A 21244-nucleotide genomic window follows, 5' to 3' on the forward strand; every position below is an offset into this window, starting at 1 on the left:
GGGACTGAACCCGGAACCATGTGATTGGTAAGCAAACTACTTACCACACAGCCACTACATTGTTGCCCGCAAAAATTCGATCTCTTTTTGCATTCCTAATTTCAACTTAGGCGGTCTATTGACATGGTTGGTCCTTTTCTCTGTCGTCCTGGTACCTCGTTGAGCAGTTACAACTTCAGTAGTAGAACAGATGAGGTTTATTTAAGCTCGTTAGGTTAGTTCCCTAATTTATTAAGAACTAAGAACAACATTATATAGCATGATTGTGTTGTTATATTTTATGCTGTTTGAGAGATCTGGTAGCGGTTCTCTATTGATCATGTCAGTAAATTCAGTCTTGCTGAGTTCTCTCATAATATCTTCTTTTGCTTCTATGATCTTCTCTTTATTATTCACCTCAAATTCTATGTCATATCTATTCTATTGAGGTAGGTCTACATTTTCCTCTTTTTCCATACCTCTGTTCTTCACTATTCTCCGTTCAGCTCCCTCGTTGGGATGTACAGCTCGTACACTGAGTTCTGTGCTTCTCTTATCTATTTTATTTACATTGTTGCTCTTTTCAATTGGTCTGCTATGAGTGGCTGTGTGGTAAGTAGCTTGTTTACCAACCACATGGTTCCGGGTTCAGTCCCATTGCGTGGCACCTTGGGCAAGTGTCTTCTACTAATGCCTCGGGCCGACCAAAGCCTTGTGAGTGGATTTGGTAGACGGAAACTGGAAGAATCCAGTCGTATATATGTATATATATGTGTGTGCGTGATTGTTTGTGTGTCCCCTAGCATTGCTTGACAACCGATGCTGGTGTGTTTACGTCCCCGTCACTTAGCGGTTCGACAAAAGAGACCGATATAATAAGTACTGGGCTTACGAAGAATAAGTCCCGGGGTCGAGTTTCTCGATTAAAGGCGGTGCTCCAGCATGGCTGCAGTCAAAATGACTGAAACAAGTAAAAAGAGTAAAAAAAAAAGAGTCCTAATTTGTTTAATTTCAGCCTCAGTTAACCTTTTATTCTTAATGATGTCTCAACATACATTATTTAGTTTATTTGCGCTTAAATATTTGCGTACTTCATTGCCTACTAAGTTTCTCCATGAAGTGTATGTTTGTACAATGAGGTGATTGTTTGGGTTCCGTTGGACTGTATAGAAAGCTTTCAACACATCTCTATAATCCTTTCTAGTCCATTTTATGCATTTTGGTTTAGGTTGTGGTTTTGCTGGTGTCCTTATAGGCCTAGGATTAGGCTTATCCTGGTTCTAGTTACCTAGTAGTTCGTTCTTTTTGTTGGGGTTTTTTTTTTTAGAGAGAGTTTGTTCCGGAAACAAACTTTTCGACCTCATTTTAGTTCCCCCCTGGGTAACGTGGTCTTTATCCCAGGGGATGACCGATCCGGCATGAGCTTTGGTTTGTCATTAAAGCATTGAAGGTGACAATAGGAGGCGGGTCTGTTTGTTCAGAGTTGACCTTTTGACATGACACCTCTTCCTTGTTCTTCGAATTGATATATGTCTCATATCGTAGGCTGATAGATCGGAAATCGCCTCCATCTTTTTTTGGTAGCTATGTTTCCGGGTATAACTGTTTGCTGATGTTTTAAACTGAGTGACCAATTTGTTCCTTTTTATATTTGTTTGTGGGAAGTTGCTTTCTTTTATTTGATTCGGCGTCGCTCGTGACACGTATTTTTCTTTTATTTTCTCTACGCGTACGTGTTTGTCGTGTAGGCATTATTTACGTTGCTTGTAAATATCAGCATGTGCACATGGATGTGTGGACAGTTGCATGTATAGGTAATTATTCAATGTACAAACTTACTGTGTAATCGGTGTATTTTCCAGGGTTCGTGGTGCTGGTTTCGAAGTCTTGCGTATGTCACATGAGATATCGCGCGTTTAAGAAAGAAACTACGCTGTATCTAACAAAAATCTTTCCGATTTTTTTGCTCCTTTGCTTTAACAGAACTTTTTCTACAGTTGTATCACGAAGTTTTCCTTCAATTGCACCGATGTTATCATTTATAAGCGTAGGAGTGGCTGTGTGGTAAGTAGTTTGCTTACCAACCACATGGTTCCGGGTTCAGTCCCAATGTGGCGCGCAGTGGGGCTGAACCCGGAACCATGTGGTTGGTAAGCAAACTACTTACCACACCGCCACTCCTACGCCAATGAGTGTTGTCGGAGTTTCTACTATTCATGTGTACGTAAGAACAGTTTTAACATCTCTTAACTCTTTACTCTTTTACTCTTTTACTTGTTTCAGTCTTTTGACTGTGGCCACGCTGGAGCACCGCCTTTAGTCGAGCAAATCGACCTCAGGACTTATTCTTTGTAAGCCTAGTACTTATTCTATCGGCGTCTTCTACTATAGCCTCGGGCTGACTAAAGCCTTGTGGATTTGGTAGACGAAAACTGAAAGAAGCTCGTCGTATATATGTATATATACATGTTTGTGTGTGTATATGTTTATGTGTCTGTGTTTGTCCCCCAACATCGTTTGACAACCGATGCTGGTGTGCTTACGTCCCCGTAACTTAGCAGTTCAGAAAAGAGGCCGATAGAATAAGTACTAGGCTTACAAAGAATAAGTCCTGGGGTCGATTTACTCGACTAAAGGTGGTGCTCCAGCATGGCCACAGTCAAAATGACTGAAACAAGTAAAAGAGTAAAAGTGTATTCGTATTATTATTGGTTCGTGGCAGGCGGCAGAAGCATGCCACGTGTTCTTTATGATCACATGATAACTTCCTGTCTCGGCAAGTACATTGCCTTTTATGTAGAAGACTGCTGTTATTACGGTGGATGTAATTTCTGGTATTTACATCTTTTATTTTATTGAATATTAATAACTGCATTAATTAATTATGTAATCCTTCGTTTATATAACAAATTTGAAATTAATTTAAATCGTTGTCGCAACAACTTCATTAAAAATTAAATTTGGTATAAGAAAACTAACGTCTGTAAGCGGTTCTTGACATTATGACTAATCAAAAATATACTCCGGTGAATGTGTTAAATTTAGATTTATTTGGCAGAAGACTATGGTGTGGTTTTGTCATTATGTGTTTTATGTTTTAAAGATTCCATCCATCCAACCATCTTCTCTGCCTAGAGGAGGATCATGTAAGGAGTCCTCAAGCATCTCCTCTATTGGAGACTATCAAAAGCAACCCTCATTACACTTTCCACCTGGATTCTTAAGCGTGACCGAGTAACACTATGGATCTTATCGAACCATCTCGTTCTTGGTCTCCTGTTAGCTGGATTGGGCCTGAAGAATCAATCTTTTGTTTCTTTCCTGCAACATTCAAATCACATATCCGTAGCGCCGGAGCTGTGACCTCACAATGCGGAGAAGTACACACTCTGTAGAGTAACGTTACTACAGAATTCCTTCAAAGGAATCCCATTTTGGCCGCTTGTGTTCGTGTACGTAGTCTTTCGGTCATACCCAACGTTCATGATCATAGGTGAGAATAGGCTCGGAAACCGAAATAAAAATAGCAGGTTTGTTTTTTTTTTTAGGGCTTATAAATCTAATATTTTCCTATCCTTCCTTAATACCGGTTCCCATATGGTGTTCATATCTGCACTCGGTCTGCTTAGGAGGTTGTTGTATCCTAGCATATGTGCTGCTTCTTTTAGTTTTCGTATTTTCCAGTGGTGTTCTCTGTCTATTATTTTAATTTCATCCCACGGGGGGAGGTGGTCTCCATTTGTGAAGATATGAGCAGATATGAGTAGCATATGGGAACCGGTATTAAGGAAGGATAGAAAAATATTCTGGTGAAAATATGCTCTCCAAGAACAACGTATCTGCATTGCTTCAATAAAGCATTGGTTGCTTAACGATTAGAAAGTGATATTGATGTCCAGTCTAAAAGAGTCATGAAGATAGTTAATTAAGCCAAATTCCCAACCCTAAATACAAGACTTCAAAAGTCTCTGCCGAGGTATGAGCTCGGAACAAGAAGCTAAACATTTCTAAACTGAATGTTAGAAATGTTCTGTTAGGCGTAGGAGTGGCTGTGTGGTAAGTAGCTTGCGTACGAACAGCATTGTTGCGAGTTCAGTCCCACTGCGTGGTACCTTGGGCAAGTGTCTTCTACTATAGCCTCAGACCGACCAAAGCCTTGTGAGTGCATTTGGTAGACGGAAACTGAAAGAAGCCCATCGTATATATGTATATGTATAAATGTATGTGTGTGTATGTTTGTGTGTCTGTGTTTGTCCCCCTACATCGCTTGACAACCGATGCTGGTGTATTTACATCCCCGTAACTTAGCGGTTCGGCAAAAGAGACCCATAGAATAAGTACTAGGCTTACAAAGAATAAGTCCTGAGGTCGATTTGCTCGACTAAAGGCGGTGCTCCAGCGTGGCCACAGTCAAAAGACTGAAACGAGTAAAAGAGTAAAGAGTTAAGAGATGTTAAAACTGTCCTTACGCACACATGAATAATAGAAACTCCGACAACACTCATTGGCGTTTCCTTTGGAAGGCGGCATTTATGTTTTACTGAGATTTTTGAAGACCTGAGTTAATGGAACCTTTGTTAAGAAAGGAAAACCTGACGTCTTATAACGCACGGAGGAAAAAAATCAAACGTTTCCTCAAGAATATGGATTTTTTGGACAAAAGCAGTACAGGGGGGAATCTACATCCAATTTCCTAATCTAAATTACATTATTGAGTGAACAAAAAAAAAAAACATAATAATCCAGAAAAAATCAAATAACCTTAGAAAATTTGAAGGAAATGTTCTGGTATTTATTCCGGGCGCCGTCAAAGAGAATATTTTGGGGTGATGTTCATCAAAGCGTTCATAAAACAAAATTCGACAAAATTCCAGAACTTATTCAAGAGGAGATGTTAAAATTGAAGAATAAACTTTTTTTTTTTTGGCCCTCATGTCACATAGTTATTTCCTGGTGCCATAGATCAATCACACAGAATCTTTCTACTCTGCATCGACGTATTTTGGTAAACATGTGATTTTTGTTGTTGTTTGTTTTGTTTTTTTGCAATTCTCAAAGTTGAATCAAAAAATAGAAACCTTTTGAGATCTTTTCGGTTTGAACGGCAGTTTTTTCTAGCGGTGTCATATGAAATTGTCACCCATAATTATGACCCTAGTATCGATCTATTGCATTTCAATCTATTTTAGGGTTAGGGTTAGTTTGGGTTAGTTAGGGTTAGGGGTGAGGGGAAGGGTACCTTTTATCGTCACAAATGTAAATAAACCCAATCTGTTTCTTAAACGAGGGACATATTCATACGGCACAGAATGTTGTTTACCTCAATGGACGTCAGTGATTGGTTGAAATTGCAGAAATTGAAGAAAAAAAACAACAAATATCTTACAAACTATAGAATTTTCTCAATAAAGCCAAGAGAAAAAGATGTTTTATAAACACATTCTACCAGTATACGAAGTTTTAAATTTTTTAGTTATCTAAAAATTATGTTAAAAACTGCCGTTCAAACCGTTCAAACCTTTTGATTGTTGGAAATGATCTGTTTCCCTGATTTAACGAATACACGACACAAAATTAAATGAGTCATAGCCATCAGATATTCATTTATCTATTTATTTATTTGTTTCGGTCATTTAGCTGCGGCCATGCTGGAGGAACACATTTAGGCGAACAAATCGACCCCAGGACTTATTCTTACTTATTCTTTGTAAGCCTAGTACTTATTCTATCCGTCCCTTTTGCCGAACCGCTAAGTTACGGGGACGTAAACACATCAGCATCGGTTGTCAAGCGATGTTGAGGGGGACACACACACACACACACACACACACACATACATATATATATATATATATATACGACGGGCTTCTTTCAGTTTCCGCCTACCAAATCCACTCACAAAGTTTTGGTTGATCTGAGACTATAGTAGAAGACACTTGCTCAAGGTTCCACGCAGTGGGACTGAACCCGGAACCATGTGGTTGGGTGGTTGGTAAGCAAGCTACGTTATTTCAAAATTTTGCCATAAAGGCATTACAAAGAGTAGCTTGTGGGCTGGACAGAAACATTGATGAGATGAATGATGAAAAAGGATGATATTGATGGGAGAAGACAAAAAACGCCCGCCGAATTTTTGCTTCTCTAATACATTATTCTTTTTTTTTTACATAGTAAACCTCTTACTTTAGTATGTAATGTTAAATTATTATTAGATTTTTTTTTTCATTCTTTTGCCTATGTTTATTTTATATGGCGACGTACCGTAAAAGATTGGCGACGTACCGTAAAAGAGGGAATACAAAGGAGTGACAGAGAGAGAGAGGAGAAATGGAAAGAAAGGAAGAGACGAAAACAAGAGACTATGGTACTACAACCAGCCAGGAACAGTCTTCGCTACATTTGCGGTACCTGCCAGAGGAAGTGTTTGTCCAGGATAGGACTACACAGCCACAGCAGGAAACGTATCAAGACATGAAATATAAAAGCCGGACTAGACTACTTCATGCGCAACTCCATTGTCTCCCGAGACAGAAAGGATGCCAATACAATACCAATACTTTAGTATGTAAACCTCTCACTTTAGTTCTGTAGTTCGTTCTCAGTTGAGGCTTACAAACAATAAACACAAGACAAAACAACAGACTGAGGCATTAAACCTCCTACATTAATGTTAATACACAATACGAGGCACTAAGCCTCTTAATTTTTCCGCCCCGCCGTCACCCGACCAGGCTTAATGCCACACTCAAGCACCTCGATGGTGCTAGGTCGGGACTTTTTGGCAAAAAGCGAAAAGCTACTTATCACACAGCCACTCCTGCGCTTATATTCATAATTAATTTACCACATATTAGAGTAGCATCAAGTCTTACTTTTTGTCCCTATATGTTTATTCAATTACTTATCTTCTTCTCTGTGAGGTTACAATATGTCTTTATCTAATTGAATTCTTCTTTAATGTTTGGTAAATTTTGGTTAATTACACTTACATTTATGCCCAAGTGCCCCATCAAAACATTGTGTAAATCTAAGTGACCCACGATAATAAACCAGTTAAGAACCCCTTCTCTACAGACTCCACGAGTATTTTAGGATCTTTTCGGTTTGAACGGCAGATTTTAACATAATTTCTAAGTAACTAAAAAATTTTAAACTTCGTATACTGGTAGAATGTGTTTATAAAACATCTTTTTCTCTTGACTTTATTGAGAAAATTCTATAGTTTCTAAGATATTTGTTGTTTTATTTCTTCAATTTCTGCAATTTCAACCAATCAGTGACATCTGTTGAGGTAAAAAGCATTCTGTGCCGTATGAATATGTCCCTCGTTTAAGAAACAGATTGGGTTTATTTACATTTGTGAAGAAAAAAGATACCCTTACCCCCACCCCTAACCCTAACCCTAAAATAGATTGAAATGCAATAGATCGATACTAGGGTCATAATTATGGGTGACAATTTCATATGACACCGCTAGAAAAGACTGCCGTTCAAACCGAAAAGGTCCGTATTTTACCTGAATGACAGTTATTATTACTAGTAAATATGTTTCTGCTACACGTATTCACTATCACCGAGCATGCTCGGTAAATGTTTCGTTAATTTCCTAGTGCTTATTCTATCTTCATTCCAATTTCAAAGTTTCCCTTCTAAAATCCCTGACATCAGCCTTGCTATGATTTGTTAAAAACAGCGTAGATTGTTGACGTCGTCTTTCAGCTTTAAACAAGTCCCAACCGAGAAGATATTCAATCAAAAGTCGTTTAACAATGACCATCTTTCCTTTTTAGTTTTAGATACAACTGCTTTATTCGATGCGAGATTACTTTATTTCAGGCCGTAACATGTTATTTGAGGAATAATTCGTTGCTTTTTTCTAGCAAATCGCATGAAAATTTATTTGTGTTTGTATTTTCTTCAGTAAAATTTTTAATTCATTTTGTTATTTGGAAATTTATCGAACAATTTTTAAACCAATCGTCGTAAAATTAACCTAATAGCTCGAGGTCCCAGATATAATTTATTAATCTGAGATTCAGCAACTTCTTAATGTAGATATAATTGAAGAATGTCAGTTTCCATGGCGAGAACAAGTGCCGGTAATAAAACAAGGAAGAACACAAGAGAATCATGATTGATTATAATCAAACAATAAAAATTTTATAATGAATTGGACGCTTATCCATTACGAAAAATTAATGAGATGGTATTGAATATTGCTCCGAATGAAGTATAAAACACATTAGTAGCGGGTTGTGCTTATCATCAAGTAGCACTTATAGTGTCAGAATGACCTACCACTGTATTTGAAGCATATAATTCACTTTGCTGGTTTAATCATATACCATTTGGAGAAATCAGTGGAGCTGCATTCTTTGAACTTGTAATAGATGAGATTATATGAAAGAAAGATGTTAAAGGAGTTTTCACTTATCTGGGCAATATAACAATTGTTGCTGTAAGTCAATTATATTATGATAATAAGTTAAAGCAATTTCTCGAGATGGTAAAATTCTATAACGTTAACCTCAATCAAGACAAAAGTATTTTCTCAATAAAGAAATAAGCTTTATTATTTTCAGGAGTTACATTAGATCCATCAACGACAGTAAAGATACTATTGATAAATTTTATGGATAACAACCTAAAGTTAAAAACACTGACAGGCATATTTTCGCGTTGCCTTTTCGCTCACATCCAAGATTTTCCAAGAAAGATGAGATAATTGACGAAAAACAGGAAATTTGATGTGATAACTTGACGCAGATGTCTTTCAATATATTTTAAATAAAGTCGCCGACCTGGCAGAAACGTTAGCACGCCGGGCGAAATACGTAGCCGTATTTCGTCTGCCGTTACGTTCTGAGTTCCGCCGAGGTCGACTTTGCCTTTCATCCTTTCGGGGTCGATAAATTCAGTACCAGTTACGCACTGGGGTCGATGTAATCGACTTAATCCGTTTGTCTGTCCTTGATTGTCCCCTCTGTGTTTAGCTCCTTTTGGGTAGTAAAGAAATAGGTATTTCGTCTGCCGCTACGTTCTGAGTTCAAATTCCGCCGAGGTCGACTTTGCCTTTCGTCCTTTCGGGGTCGATAAATTAAGTACCAGTTACGCACTGGGGTCGATATAATCGACTTAATCCGTTTGTCTGTCCTTGTTTGTTCTCTCTGTGTTTAGCCCCTTCTGGGTAGTAAAAAAATAGGTATTTCGTCTGTCTTTATGTTCTGAGTTCAAAATCCGCCGAGATCGACTTTGCCTTTTTATCCTTTCGGGGTCGATTAAATAAGCACCAGTTACGCACTGGGGTCGATATAATCGACTTAAATGTAAAATAAACTGTGAAATATTAAGTATGCCGACGGCAGAAAAATTTGTAGGGACGGCAAAAAAGATTAATTTTGCAGCTGCGGCTGGACTGAAAAAAAGAAAAATTATCTGTTGACAAAAATGTACTAATGCAGCACCAAACCATGTTTTCAAAGGAGGGATACGACGTAAAAGCCACCCTCCCGAGTGAAATTATAGAAGAAGCGGCAAAAAAAAAATAGCCGTATTTAAAACTCTTGTTGTAAAAGAAAATAATCTAGACAAAGCACCAAAAGAAGCTATAGAAAAATGCCTACAGCCGATCTGGCAGAACATAGAATACCTGACCAGAGGCAAATGCTTTGCCACGCTAGTAGTGTATTTCAAAAGTGAAGAGAAAGCGAAAATACATTCGGTACAACCTTTGAAAACCACGGATTTTGTATTGCTGCCAACATACTTTGGCAGGCGCACGTCAATGATCACGGTAGAAGATATCCCGCCAGAAATGAACGTATCATGGCTATTCCCAGCCATACTAATGAGAATAATAGAAATAACGATATAAGAGACCTCAAAAATACCCCAGCAGAACTGGAAGGGGCAAGGCCTCGAGGTCATTATCCAAGCAGCGCCTCAGACCCTGAAAATGATCACAGAGAACATACACCTCGGAGAAGAAACCACCTTACGGGTAATGGTGGAGGGGAGAAGACCCCGGTGCTTCAAATGTAGAGAGAAAGGCCACATTCGGGCAAACTGTCCTACCCGTAAGGTGGAGACGGCTCAAAAAAAGAACGCAGAAGACCGACCAGTAGGCTCCCAGCAATGAAAACACTCAACTAGCTGGGAGTGAAGAAGGATGGTCTACGATAAAAAGGAAGAAATTAACCAAAAGGAAGAACCCCAATCCCATCCCTTCAACATCCAGCTCGAACAAGAAAAAAGCTCCCTCAACAGACACACACACGAAACTCAAACTACCCCAACCCACCACTATTCACCAAAAGAAACACCGATATCTCCTCCTTCCAACCCTGATAACCTCCCCTCCCCTCCCTCCCACTCAGCCCTGAAATTTCACCCCTCCAATCCCCATCCTCCAGTCCCCGATCTCTCCCCCGTATATCCCCTCCGTCCGGCCCAGAAAAATCATCCCTCCAGTCCTGGAAAAAATATATGGCAAAACAAGTTACTATTAGTGGCAATAAATGCCACGAACGAACAATTGACAACTAGAATTTAAAATATTCCTACAGCAGAAATCTTCAAAGGACATTACACTAAACGGATCTTTTCGGTTTGACCGGCAGTTTTTTTTTAATAATTTCCACGTAACTAAACACTTTTAAACTTCGTATACTGGTAGAATGTGTTTATAAAACATATTTTTCTCTTGGCTTTATTGAGAAAATTCTATAGTTTGTAAGATATTTGTTGGTTTTTTCTTCAATTTCTGCAATTTCAACCAATCAATGACATCTATTGAGGTGAAAACATTCTGTGCCGTATGGATATGTCCCTCGTTTAAGAAACAGATTGGGCTTATTTACATTTCTGAAGAAAAAAATATACCCTTCCCCCCACCCCTAACCCTAACCCTAACTAACCCTAACTCTAACCCTAACCCTAAAACAGATTGAAATGCAATAGATCGATACTAGGGTCATAATTATGGGTGACAATTTCATATGACACCGATAGAAAAAACTGCCGTTCAAACCGAATAGATCCCGCTAAACTTCCAGAAGGAATTATGATAATACAAATAGACGACATAAGCCTTGTAATATTAAAATCATATTTCCTCACAGACATAGGCTAGAGACACTATGGAGGGATTAGCATTAGCTAAGGACTTATGCCAAACAACTGTTGTCAAGTACAGGAAGAGTACAGCTATCGACTGAGTCAATAGTAAAAACTGACCCACCGGATTTCCTACCGAAAGAAGGTAAGAATTGCTTTCCCGTCATTGTAGCAATTGCGAAAGAGGTGATTTGGAAGACGCGAATGAAAGGGTTAATAACAGGCATTTTTATCTCTGGCCCTGGCTTGGTGAATTTCTTCACCTTCCACCTAAGAAAGAAAATAGGGTTAGATAAAAAATGCCTGTCTGCGAAAATGTTCCAAGATCGATGGAAGAATGTCGCACGAATGTTGCGTATAGATGGAACCGAATGAATACAACGCAGGATGAACCCAAAGCATCAGTGTTGAGACGGGGTCTCGTGGTGTCCGAGCATATCCCGCCTCTCCACTCGATTCTGTATTGTTGTCTTGTATATGTTATCATTCGAACTATTCATATTTATGTAAAATTTTTAAATTCATCTTTTTGTTAACTCATACGATAAATCTGACCCCATATCAGATTGTACTGTCCTCTCTTTGTTCTCCCCTTGTGGGAAATAAAAAATTTGCGAAATGCTTATCGGTATTTCATCTGACTTTACGTTCTGAGTTCAAATTCCGCCGAGGTCGACTTTACTTTTCATCCTTTCGGGGTCGATTAAATATGTACCAGTTACGCACTGTGGACGATATAATCGACTTAATCCCTTTGTCTGTCCTTGTTTGTCCTCTCTGTGTTTAGCCCCTCGTGGGTAGTAAAGAAATAGGTATTTCGTTTGCCGTTACTTTGTGAGTTCAAATTCCGCCGAGGTCGACTTTGCCTTTCATCCTTTCGGGTTCGATAAATTAAGTACCAGTTACGCACTGGGGTCGATGTAATCGACTTAAAACCTGTGTCTCTCGTTAGTCCACTCTCTGTTTAGTCCCTTGTGGATAATAAAGAAATAGGTATTTCGTCTACCGTTACGTTCTGAGTTCAAATTCCGCCGAGGTCGACTTTGCCTTTCATCTTTTCGGGGTCGATAGATTAAGTACCAGTTACACACTGGGGTCGATATAATTGACTTAATCCGTTTGTCTGTCCTTGTTAGTCCCCTCTGTGTTTAGCCCCTTGTGAGTAGTAAAGAAATAGGTATTTCGTCTGGTATTTCGTCTGCTGCTACGTTCTGAGTTCAAATTCCGCCTTTCATCTTTTCGGGGTCGATAAATTAAGTACCAGTTGCGTACTGGGATCGATATAATTGACTGGCCCCTTTCCTAAAATTTCGGGCTTTATTCCTAGAGTAGGAAATAATATATTTTAAACATACGTCCAATTTACATTAGTAATTCATCACTTTTCTCAATTAATCATTGCCTTGTTATGTATTCTGTCCTCTATAAATATTTAATTGCAGTTCCTTTGAATTAATCAGAGTATCCTGACGCATTACTTTCATAGAAGCTACCCATCAACAACAATCACAAACCATCTATTAGAAAGTTGTTGACATTTCTCTAATTCATTACTGATCAACGATATATTTTATGTGTTTGATATTAGAAGGGTTCTGAGTTCAAATTCCGCCGAGGTCGACTTTGCCTTTCCCCTTTCGGGGTCGATAAATTAAGTACCACAAGAGAACTGGGGGGTCGATGTAATCGATTCGCTTACTCCCACGAAATTGCAGGCCATGTGCCAAGATCTGAAACTGATATTAGAAGACATGTTACCACACCGGACAAAAAGCTTAATGGTATTTATTCCGTCTTAAGGCGGCGAGCTGGCAGAAATGTTAGCACGCCGGACGAATTGCTTTGTGGTATTTCGTCCGCTGCTGCGTTCTGAGTTCAAATTCCGCCGAGGTCGACTTTGCCTTTCATCCTTTCGGGGTCGATTAAATAAGTACCACTTACGCACTGGGGTCGATATGATCGACTTAATCCGTTTGCCTGTCCTTGTTTGTCCCTTCTGTGTTTAGCCCCCTGTGGGTAGTAAAGAAATAAGCATTCTGTCTTTGCATAAGTCAGCGAGCTGGCAGAAACGTTAACACGCTGGGTGAAATGCGTAGGTATTTATTCCGTCTTTGCATTCTGAGTTCAAATACCACCGCGGTCGACTTTGTCATCCTTTTGGGGTCGATAAAATAGGTACCAGTCAACTACTTGCGTCGATGTAATCGATTAACACTTAACCCCTAAAGTTTAGGCTTTATTACCTTTATGAGAAACGAAATATGAAAATGCGAAAAGGCAGTGAATTACTAGAATGATAAGCGAGTCGGACAAAATGCATAACAGTGTTTCTTACAGCTTTATGTTCTGAGTTCAAATCCTTCGGTGGTCAACTTTGTCTTTCGTTCACTGGAGCTAATACAGTTTCGCACCTCTCCTTGAGAAATGCATTTTTTTGAAAAAAATGTTTCGGATTCCTACGTTTTATTACGAATATGCAAAAAGAAAAAAAAGTTGGAACTTTTTCGAATTTTTTTCCCCTTATGTTTTAGATGGTGGAGGCACATGGTCTAGTGGCTAGAGCAGCGGACTCGCAGTCGAGGGATCGCGGATTCGAATCTCAGACCGGGCGATGTGTGTGTTTATGAGCGAAACACCTAAGCTCCACACAGCTCTGGCAGAAGGTAATGGCGAACTTCTGCTGACTCTTTCGCCACAACTTTCTCTCACTCTTTCCTCCTGCATCTTGCAGCTCACTTGTGACTGACCGGCGTCCCATCCAGGTGGGGAACCTATACGCCAAGGAACCGGGAAGCCCGCCCTTATGAGCCAGGCATGGCTCGAGAAGGAACAAACAATGTTTTAGATGACGGAGATTCCGAATATTCTGGAAAGCACGTTTTCAAAATTTTAAATTCAATAATCATATAGATATGTATACAAAGAGATAGATATGAATGTCTTCCTGAGGTTAAAAACAACAGTAACAACGTCTTCTATAGGACCGCCACATTTAGTTGACAAATATATTTTATGAACAAACGAACAGGGATAAATAAATAAATGGATGAAAAAGTTCAAACTATAAAATTGAGGTGGGGAGTGAAATTTGAGCCCCTTATTAAACTTAATAACCTTAATTATTAAACATTGTTTCTCATAAAATGACGTATATTTGATTTACATTAAATTATTATTTACGATTATTTAAGGCAAAACACAAGTAAAACGCTAATTCTTTTCACTTTAATGTTTTTTGTCTGTATTTAATTTCGATTTGCATTTGTTCGTCAATACGCTTCGATCTCTTTAAAGTAAACAAAACCAAGAATTTTAATTGGCGGTGGTGAAATTAAATTTTTGGTTTTTTTTGCATATTCGTAATCTCCGACATCTAAAACGTAGGAATGCGAAAAAAAATTTTAATGCATTTTTCAAAAAGAGGTGCGAAACTGCATTAGCCTCCATTCATTCGGGACTCGATAAAAAATCCTGGCTCTGTGCAAAAAATTGGTAAGGCTGTTAGAAGACACACAAACATCAAAATTATTTTCAAAAATACTTGATTGCAAATTAAAATTTTCCTAGTTTAAATATGAACTTGTGGAGGCACATGGCCTGGTGGTTAGAGCAGCGGATTCGCGGTCGAGGGATCGCGGGTTCGAATCTTAGACCGGGCGATGTGTGTGTTTATGCGCGAAAAACCTAAGCTCCACGCGGCTCCGGCTGAAGGTAATGGCGAACTTCTGCTGACTGTTTTGCCACAACTTTCTCTCACTCTTTCCTCCTGCATCTTGCAATTCACCTGGGACGGTACGGCGTCTCGTCCAGGAAACCGGGAAACCGGCCCTTATGAGCCAGACATAGCTCGAGAAGGACCAAACAAACAAACAACAAAACTCTTCCACCTTAGCTTAAAAAAGAAAAGCATTATCGTATCTCATATACTGATTCTTGAACAAGACATTTCTGCAAAAAATCAAATGGTTCTGTGTTCGATCCCATTGCCTGGTACTTGTAGCAAGCGTCCTCTAACATAATCTCGGCTGGACAGTGTTTTGAGAGTGGAACTTTATGGAAAAGGAATTCTTTAACAATACGCCCTATATGCGCGTGCAATGCATATCCTTTTCTACTCTAGGGACAAGGCCCGAAATTTGGGGGGAGGAGGCCAGTCGATTAGTTCGACCCAGTACGCAACTGGTACTTAATTTATCGACCCCGAAAGGATAAAAGGGTAAAGTCGATCTCGACGGAATTTGAACTCAGAACGTAGCGGCAGACGAAATACCTATTTTTTTACTACCCACATGGGGCTAAACACAAACAAGGACAGACAAAGGGATTAAGTCGATTATATCGACCCCAGTGCGTAACTGGTACTGAATTTATCGACCCCGAATGCATGAAATGTAAAGCCGACCGCGGCGGAATTTGAACTCAGAACGTAACGGCAGACGAAATGCCTATTTCTTTACTACCCACAAGGGGCTAAACACAGAGAAGAGAAACAAGGACAGACAAACGGATCAATCGATTACATCGACGCCAGTGCGTAACTGGTACTTAATTTATCGACCCCGAAAGGATGAAAGGCAAAGTCGACCTCGGCGGAATTTGAACTCAGAATATAAAGACAGACAAACTACCACTAAGCATTTCGCCCGGCGTGCTAACGTTTCTGCCAGCTCGCCGCCCTAAAATTCTACATTAATTAAAATAGAAATAATGGTTTCTAATTTAGGCACCCGACCAGCAATCTTGCGGTGGGTTTGGGTGAGGTTAGTCAATTAAAACTGAACCCAGCATTAGACATGTACAGTATTTTACGGACTCTGTAAGGAGGGAAAGCAAAGTTGACCTGGGCAAGATTTGAACTCGGGATCTACACAACCAGAATAAATACCACAATATAAAACATATTTTGAAGATACTCGTCTCCAACAACATGCACAGTATGATTCGTTCGATAGAAATTGAATGTCTGTCAATTTTAACACAAATTCATTCAAATCTTTAGAATTAGTCAAATCCACACGACTATTCAAAATCTAAACGCACCACTGTGATGAAGGCATTGAAATAAATACGAATTAATTGTATCGGGATTCTTCCAATTCTTCGTTCACTTGGTTTTCTTCTATTCTCTACATTTGGATTCTTCCATTTGTCTATATCTATAACGATTCTTCCCTTTTCTGTTTATAGTTGGATTCTTCCTTTTCTCTTTGTATCTCGATTCTTCCATTTTGATTTCTTTCTTTTTTGCAATTGGATTCTAAAATTTTATTTTTGTATTTGGAATCTTCCGTTTTCTTTTCAGATTTGCTGCCTTCTCCTTTCTATATATCTAAAGGATTCTTCTATATTTTCTCTATTTTTCGATTCTTCAATTTTATCTTATATTTAGATTATTCCATTTCCAAATTGCAAGTGGATTCTTAATTTTTCTCATTATATTTAGATTATTCCATTTTCTCTTTGTATATGAATTCTACAAATAACTTTCTTCGTCTTGGGGTTCTACCAGATTTTGTATTTGGGTTCTTCCATTTTTTCTTTTCGTTTGAATTCTTCCATTTTCTCTTTTCGTTTGGATTCTTCCATTTTCTCTTTTCTTTTAGAACCTTCCATTTTTTTCTCTTTGAGTTAACCCATTTTTCCATTGTATTTTTCCATTGTATTTTTCCATTTTGTCTTTGCACATTCATCCTTCAATTTTCTTTTTATATTTGCATTCCTCCATTTTCTCTTTTTTCCGTAAATTCTTCCATTTTCTCTTTGTATCTGGATTCTACCATTTCCTCTATCATGTTTAAATTCTTCCACTTTCTGTATGTATTTTGACTCTTCCATTTTGTCTTTCTATTTGGATTATTCCATTTTCTATTTTTATTTCAATTCTTCAATTCGGTCATACAACGTCTTGCTTTAACAACACAGTTCCATTCCTGATCTTAAAAACATGACAGAATTATCCCACTCAAAGTAGACCAGTGTTTGTAATTTAAAAAAATACTCATTTGAGGATGTATTCGTTGCTACCAATAGACAATATGATATTTAAATGCAGAGGCGGTGGTCTTTTCAACACAGAGTGAATTTTAAATGCATAGAAAAGTGTATCAGCACGTTTGTTCCAAGTAAAATTTTATCTCTTTGAATTTAGACGTTCAGAGGTTTCCTACTTAGATTATCGTTTCCCATCGGTTTTTAGGAACTTTGCCAATGCGTAGTTTCAAGTTTGAATCTTTCTTCATTCTTTTATTCTCTTATTCTTTTACTTGTATCAGTCATTTGACGGCGGCCATGCTGTGGTACCAGCTTGAAGAAATTTTAGTCGAACGAATCGACCCCAGTAATTTTGTTGTTGTTGTGGTTGTTGCTGTTGTTGTTATTGTCTTTTAAGCCTGGTACTTAGTCTATTGGTCTCTTTTGTTGAACCGTTAAGTTACAGGGCTGTAACCGCATCAACACCGATTGTCAAATGGCGGTAGGGGACGAACACGAACACAAAGATACACACACTAACACACACACGCACGCACATACACACATACACCAGCACATAAACACACACACACGCATACATACACACATACACACACATACACACACACGCACACAAACAAATACATATATACACATATACGGTGGGCTTCTTTCAGTTTCCATCAATCAAATCCACTTACAAAAGGTTTTGGCCGGCCCGAGGCTATAATAAAAGACACTTGCCCAAGATATCACGTAGCGGGATTGAACCCAGAAGCAGTCGTTAGGGAGCAAACGTCTTGCAGCACAGCAACCTCTGCGCCTATAATAGGGACTAAATTTCTCCCGTATGTAAAGGGTCGCTCACCCACGCTTTAATGAAACGGGTTTAATATATTAGTGAGAGGAAATTTACATATATTTACCGTCCAAAAGAGCTGGAGGCAACAGCTTTTCCTCTGCTGTATGATAGATTAAAGGGCTGATAAATGATGACAATTATAACACCAGAATTCGAATGACTAATGGATGCATCGTTTGCAGTCACTCCACTTTTAGCGATTGTGAATGATATGTCCATTAATCGTCCATTAGCAACATAGTCGTTGGTGGTTGCTGAGATAACACATTATTCAACTTGTGATTATATCATTACAAATAGAATACACAGTTTTCACAAAAACTACGTTCACCTTCTGGCGCAAGCCAATGAGAGAGGCTTTTACGTTGTCACACAATCTGCTAGAAATAGCAATCAAATCTCATCCAAGCCATATTTTAACGTTCTTAAACAGGAAGGACACATTGGAAAATGTAGTTCTAGATATACTTAGTCTGAAGAAAAAAATTTAGACATAGGCGTAGGAGTGGCTGTGTGGTAAGTAGCGTGCTTATTTGTGCCTGGGCCACATTAAGAAAAACTGGGCCACATTAAGAAAAACTGTTCCCAGGACCAAGGTAAGGTCCTGGAGCAGTTAATAAAAGTAACGCTTATTTGTGCCTGGGCCACATTAAGAAAAACTGTTCCCAGGACCAAGGTAAGGTCCTGGAGCAGTTAATAAAAGTAACGCCCCGCTCCCCCATTGGAGGGAGAGATGGAGGCAGTCGAGGAGGTGGAGATCTCTTCGAAAAAAGGAAAGAAAAGAAAGAAGGTGGTCAACAATGGTTGCCCACCGAACGACCCTAAAGCAGCAGGAGGGGAGGAAGATCCTCCGAATAAAGCGGAGGTACCACACCCTCCCGTAGCAAAGGGGAGAAAAAGAAAAAAGAAAAAGAACGGGACATTACCGGCATGCCCTGAAACTTTGTCGGTGCGAGGTGTGCCACCGACAGAGAAAACTGTGGCCCCTCCCAGAGCGACGAGAGATGATTTTGTTATCTTCTTCCATAAGGGAGGGGCAATACAGAGCTTCTTAAGGAAGCTAGAGAGTCGGAGGGAGGAGCCCATGCCCTGAACTGAAGACCCGGATTGGCCTCCGCACGTGACTACGGAGGTCAGATCGGAAATTGATATGTTCAGGGTGGTTGACTCCTTCCCGTAGGACCTGTTTAGGTTCGACTTCTGGGGCCCCGATCTGGAGCTGGAGCATTGCCTACGGGAGGTATACGACCTGATCAGGGAGGAAGGATAAAGAGGCTTTAGTGCCTGAATGTTTATTGTATGTAAGAGGCTCAGCGCCTCAATTTGTTATGGACTTTTAATTGTAAGAACTGAAGTAAGAGGTTTAATACCTCGTTTTTTTTTTCCTGTATAAAAAAAGAATAACGTATTAGAGAAGCAAAAATTCGGCGGGCGTTTTTTGTCTTCTCCCATCAACATCATCCTTTTTCATTATTCATCTCATCAATGTTTTTTGTCCAGCCCACAAGCTACTCTGTGTTATGCCTTTATGGCAAAATTTTGAAATAAAGTAGCTTGCTTACCAACTACATTGTTCTAGGTTCAGTTCCACTGCGTGGCACCTTGGGCAAGTGTCTTCTACTATAGCCTCGGGCTATAGTAAAATGTATTATTAACAAGTTTATAAAGCTACAGTCTATATTAATGCATTGGAATATTTGATAGTTTATTGTTCTGCTATTGTTGTTGATTGCTAGCAATCTTGTCTGTTCTCTCATTTATTTATTTATTTAACCACGTATGCCTATCATAATATTGATATTAAAATTTTGCCGCAAGGCTGACAAGTTCGGGGAATGGGGTAAGTCGATTACATCGACTCCCAGTGCTCAACTGGTACTCATTTTAACGACCCCGAAAGGATGAAGGGCAAAATGGACCTCGGTAGAATTTGAACTCAGAACATAAGGACGGACGAAATGCCGCTAAGCATTTTACCCGGAGTGCTCACGAATCTACCAGCTCGCCGCCTTGGCATACACATCGATGATATTAAGGTCATATACTCTTTTTACTCTTTTACTTGTTTCAGTCATTTGACTGCGGCCATGCTGGAGCACCGCCTTTAGTCGAGCAAATCGACCCCGGGACTTATTCTTTGTAAGCCCAGTACTTATTCTATCGGTCTCTTTTGCCGAACCGCTAAGTGACGGGGACGTAAACACACCAGCATCGGTTGTCAAGCAATGTTAGGGGGACAAACACAGACACACAAACACACACATACATATATACGACAGGCTTCTTTCAGTTTCCGTCTACCAAATCCACTCACAAGGCATTGGTCGGCCCGGGGCTATAGCAGAAGACACTTGCCCAAGATGCCACGCAGTGGGACTGAACCCCGAACCATGTGGTTGGTTAGCAAGCTACTTACCACACAGCCACTCCGGCGCCTATATCTCGTTTATTTTTACTTCTGTGATCTTGTAACGGAAGCGATTACGTTTTTTTTTGTCCACGTCTAACGTACGTGCTTCCTGATAAAATCTCTCATATTTGGCAGTTTTGTTCATTTTAGTATCCCATTGTTTGGAGAAATACCTTTTCTGCGAAATTTTTGCGACTGAATGCAGTTGTCTTATTATGAAGGTACGAAGGTTTTTCATCTGATTCGTATATACTATCTAGGTTTAGGAAACGTACGAAAGCAAGGTGAAAACAACTGCTCTCTAAACACTGCACTTGATTCTGATGAAAACAATATCAATGCTTTTTGGTTGTAGACGCAGTCTTCTGATTGCTATGCTTATTTTTGTCATCTTTTCTTTGTATCTCAGTATCAAGATGCCTACCAATCGATATTGTATCACTAAAACATGTAAAGGAGTATACAATTTTCAGATTAATAGCATTGACTTCACTTTGGAACTGTTTTCATTTTTTTTTTTTGTTTGTTTGTTCGTTTTTTACAACGAATGTTTTGGATCTTTTCGCTTTGACCGGCAGATTTTTAAAATAATTCTTTGTAACTAAACACTTTTAAACTTCGTATACTGGTAGAATGTGTTTATAAAACATCATATGATACCGCAAATAATTGTTGTTGACAAAGATCTGGAGATATTGTATTCACCTCAATAGACGTCATTGATTGGTTGAAATTGCCGAAATCCAAGAAACTAAACAACAAATAGCTTACAAACTACAGAATTTTCTCAAGAAAGCCAAGAGAAAAAGATGTTTTATAAACACATTCTACCAGTATACGAAGTTTGAAAGTGTTTAGTTATAAAGAAATTACTTTTAAAAATCTGCCGGTCAAATCGAAAAGATCCA

At 39.1% G+C, this 21244-nt stretch overlaps 1 long non-coding RNA gene across 1 annotated transcript in view; it reads left to right on the forward strand.

The window, feature by feature from the left end:
- Nucleotides 1-10607: 10607 nt before the first annotated feature.
- LOC118763706 overlaps nt 10608-21244 on the forward strand; it is a 16899-nt gene continuing 6262 nt past the window's right edge. The window contains exon 1 of the long non-coding RNA XR_004999462.1: nt 10608-10619. This is a non-coding gene — a long non-coding RNA (uncharacterized LOC118763706). The remainder of the gene's footprint in view (nt 10620-21244) is intronic.

This window comes from Octopus sinensis, linkage group LG6, assembly GCF_006345805.1.
Source record: "Octopus sinensis linkage group LG6, ASM634580v1, whole genome shotgun sequence".
NCBI classification, from domain to species: Eukaryota; Metazoa; Mollusca; class Cephalopoda; order Octopoda; family Octopodidae; genus Octopus; species Octopus sinensis.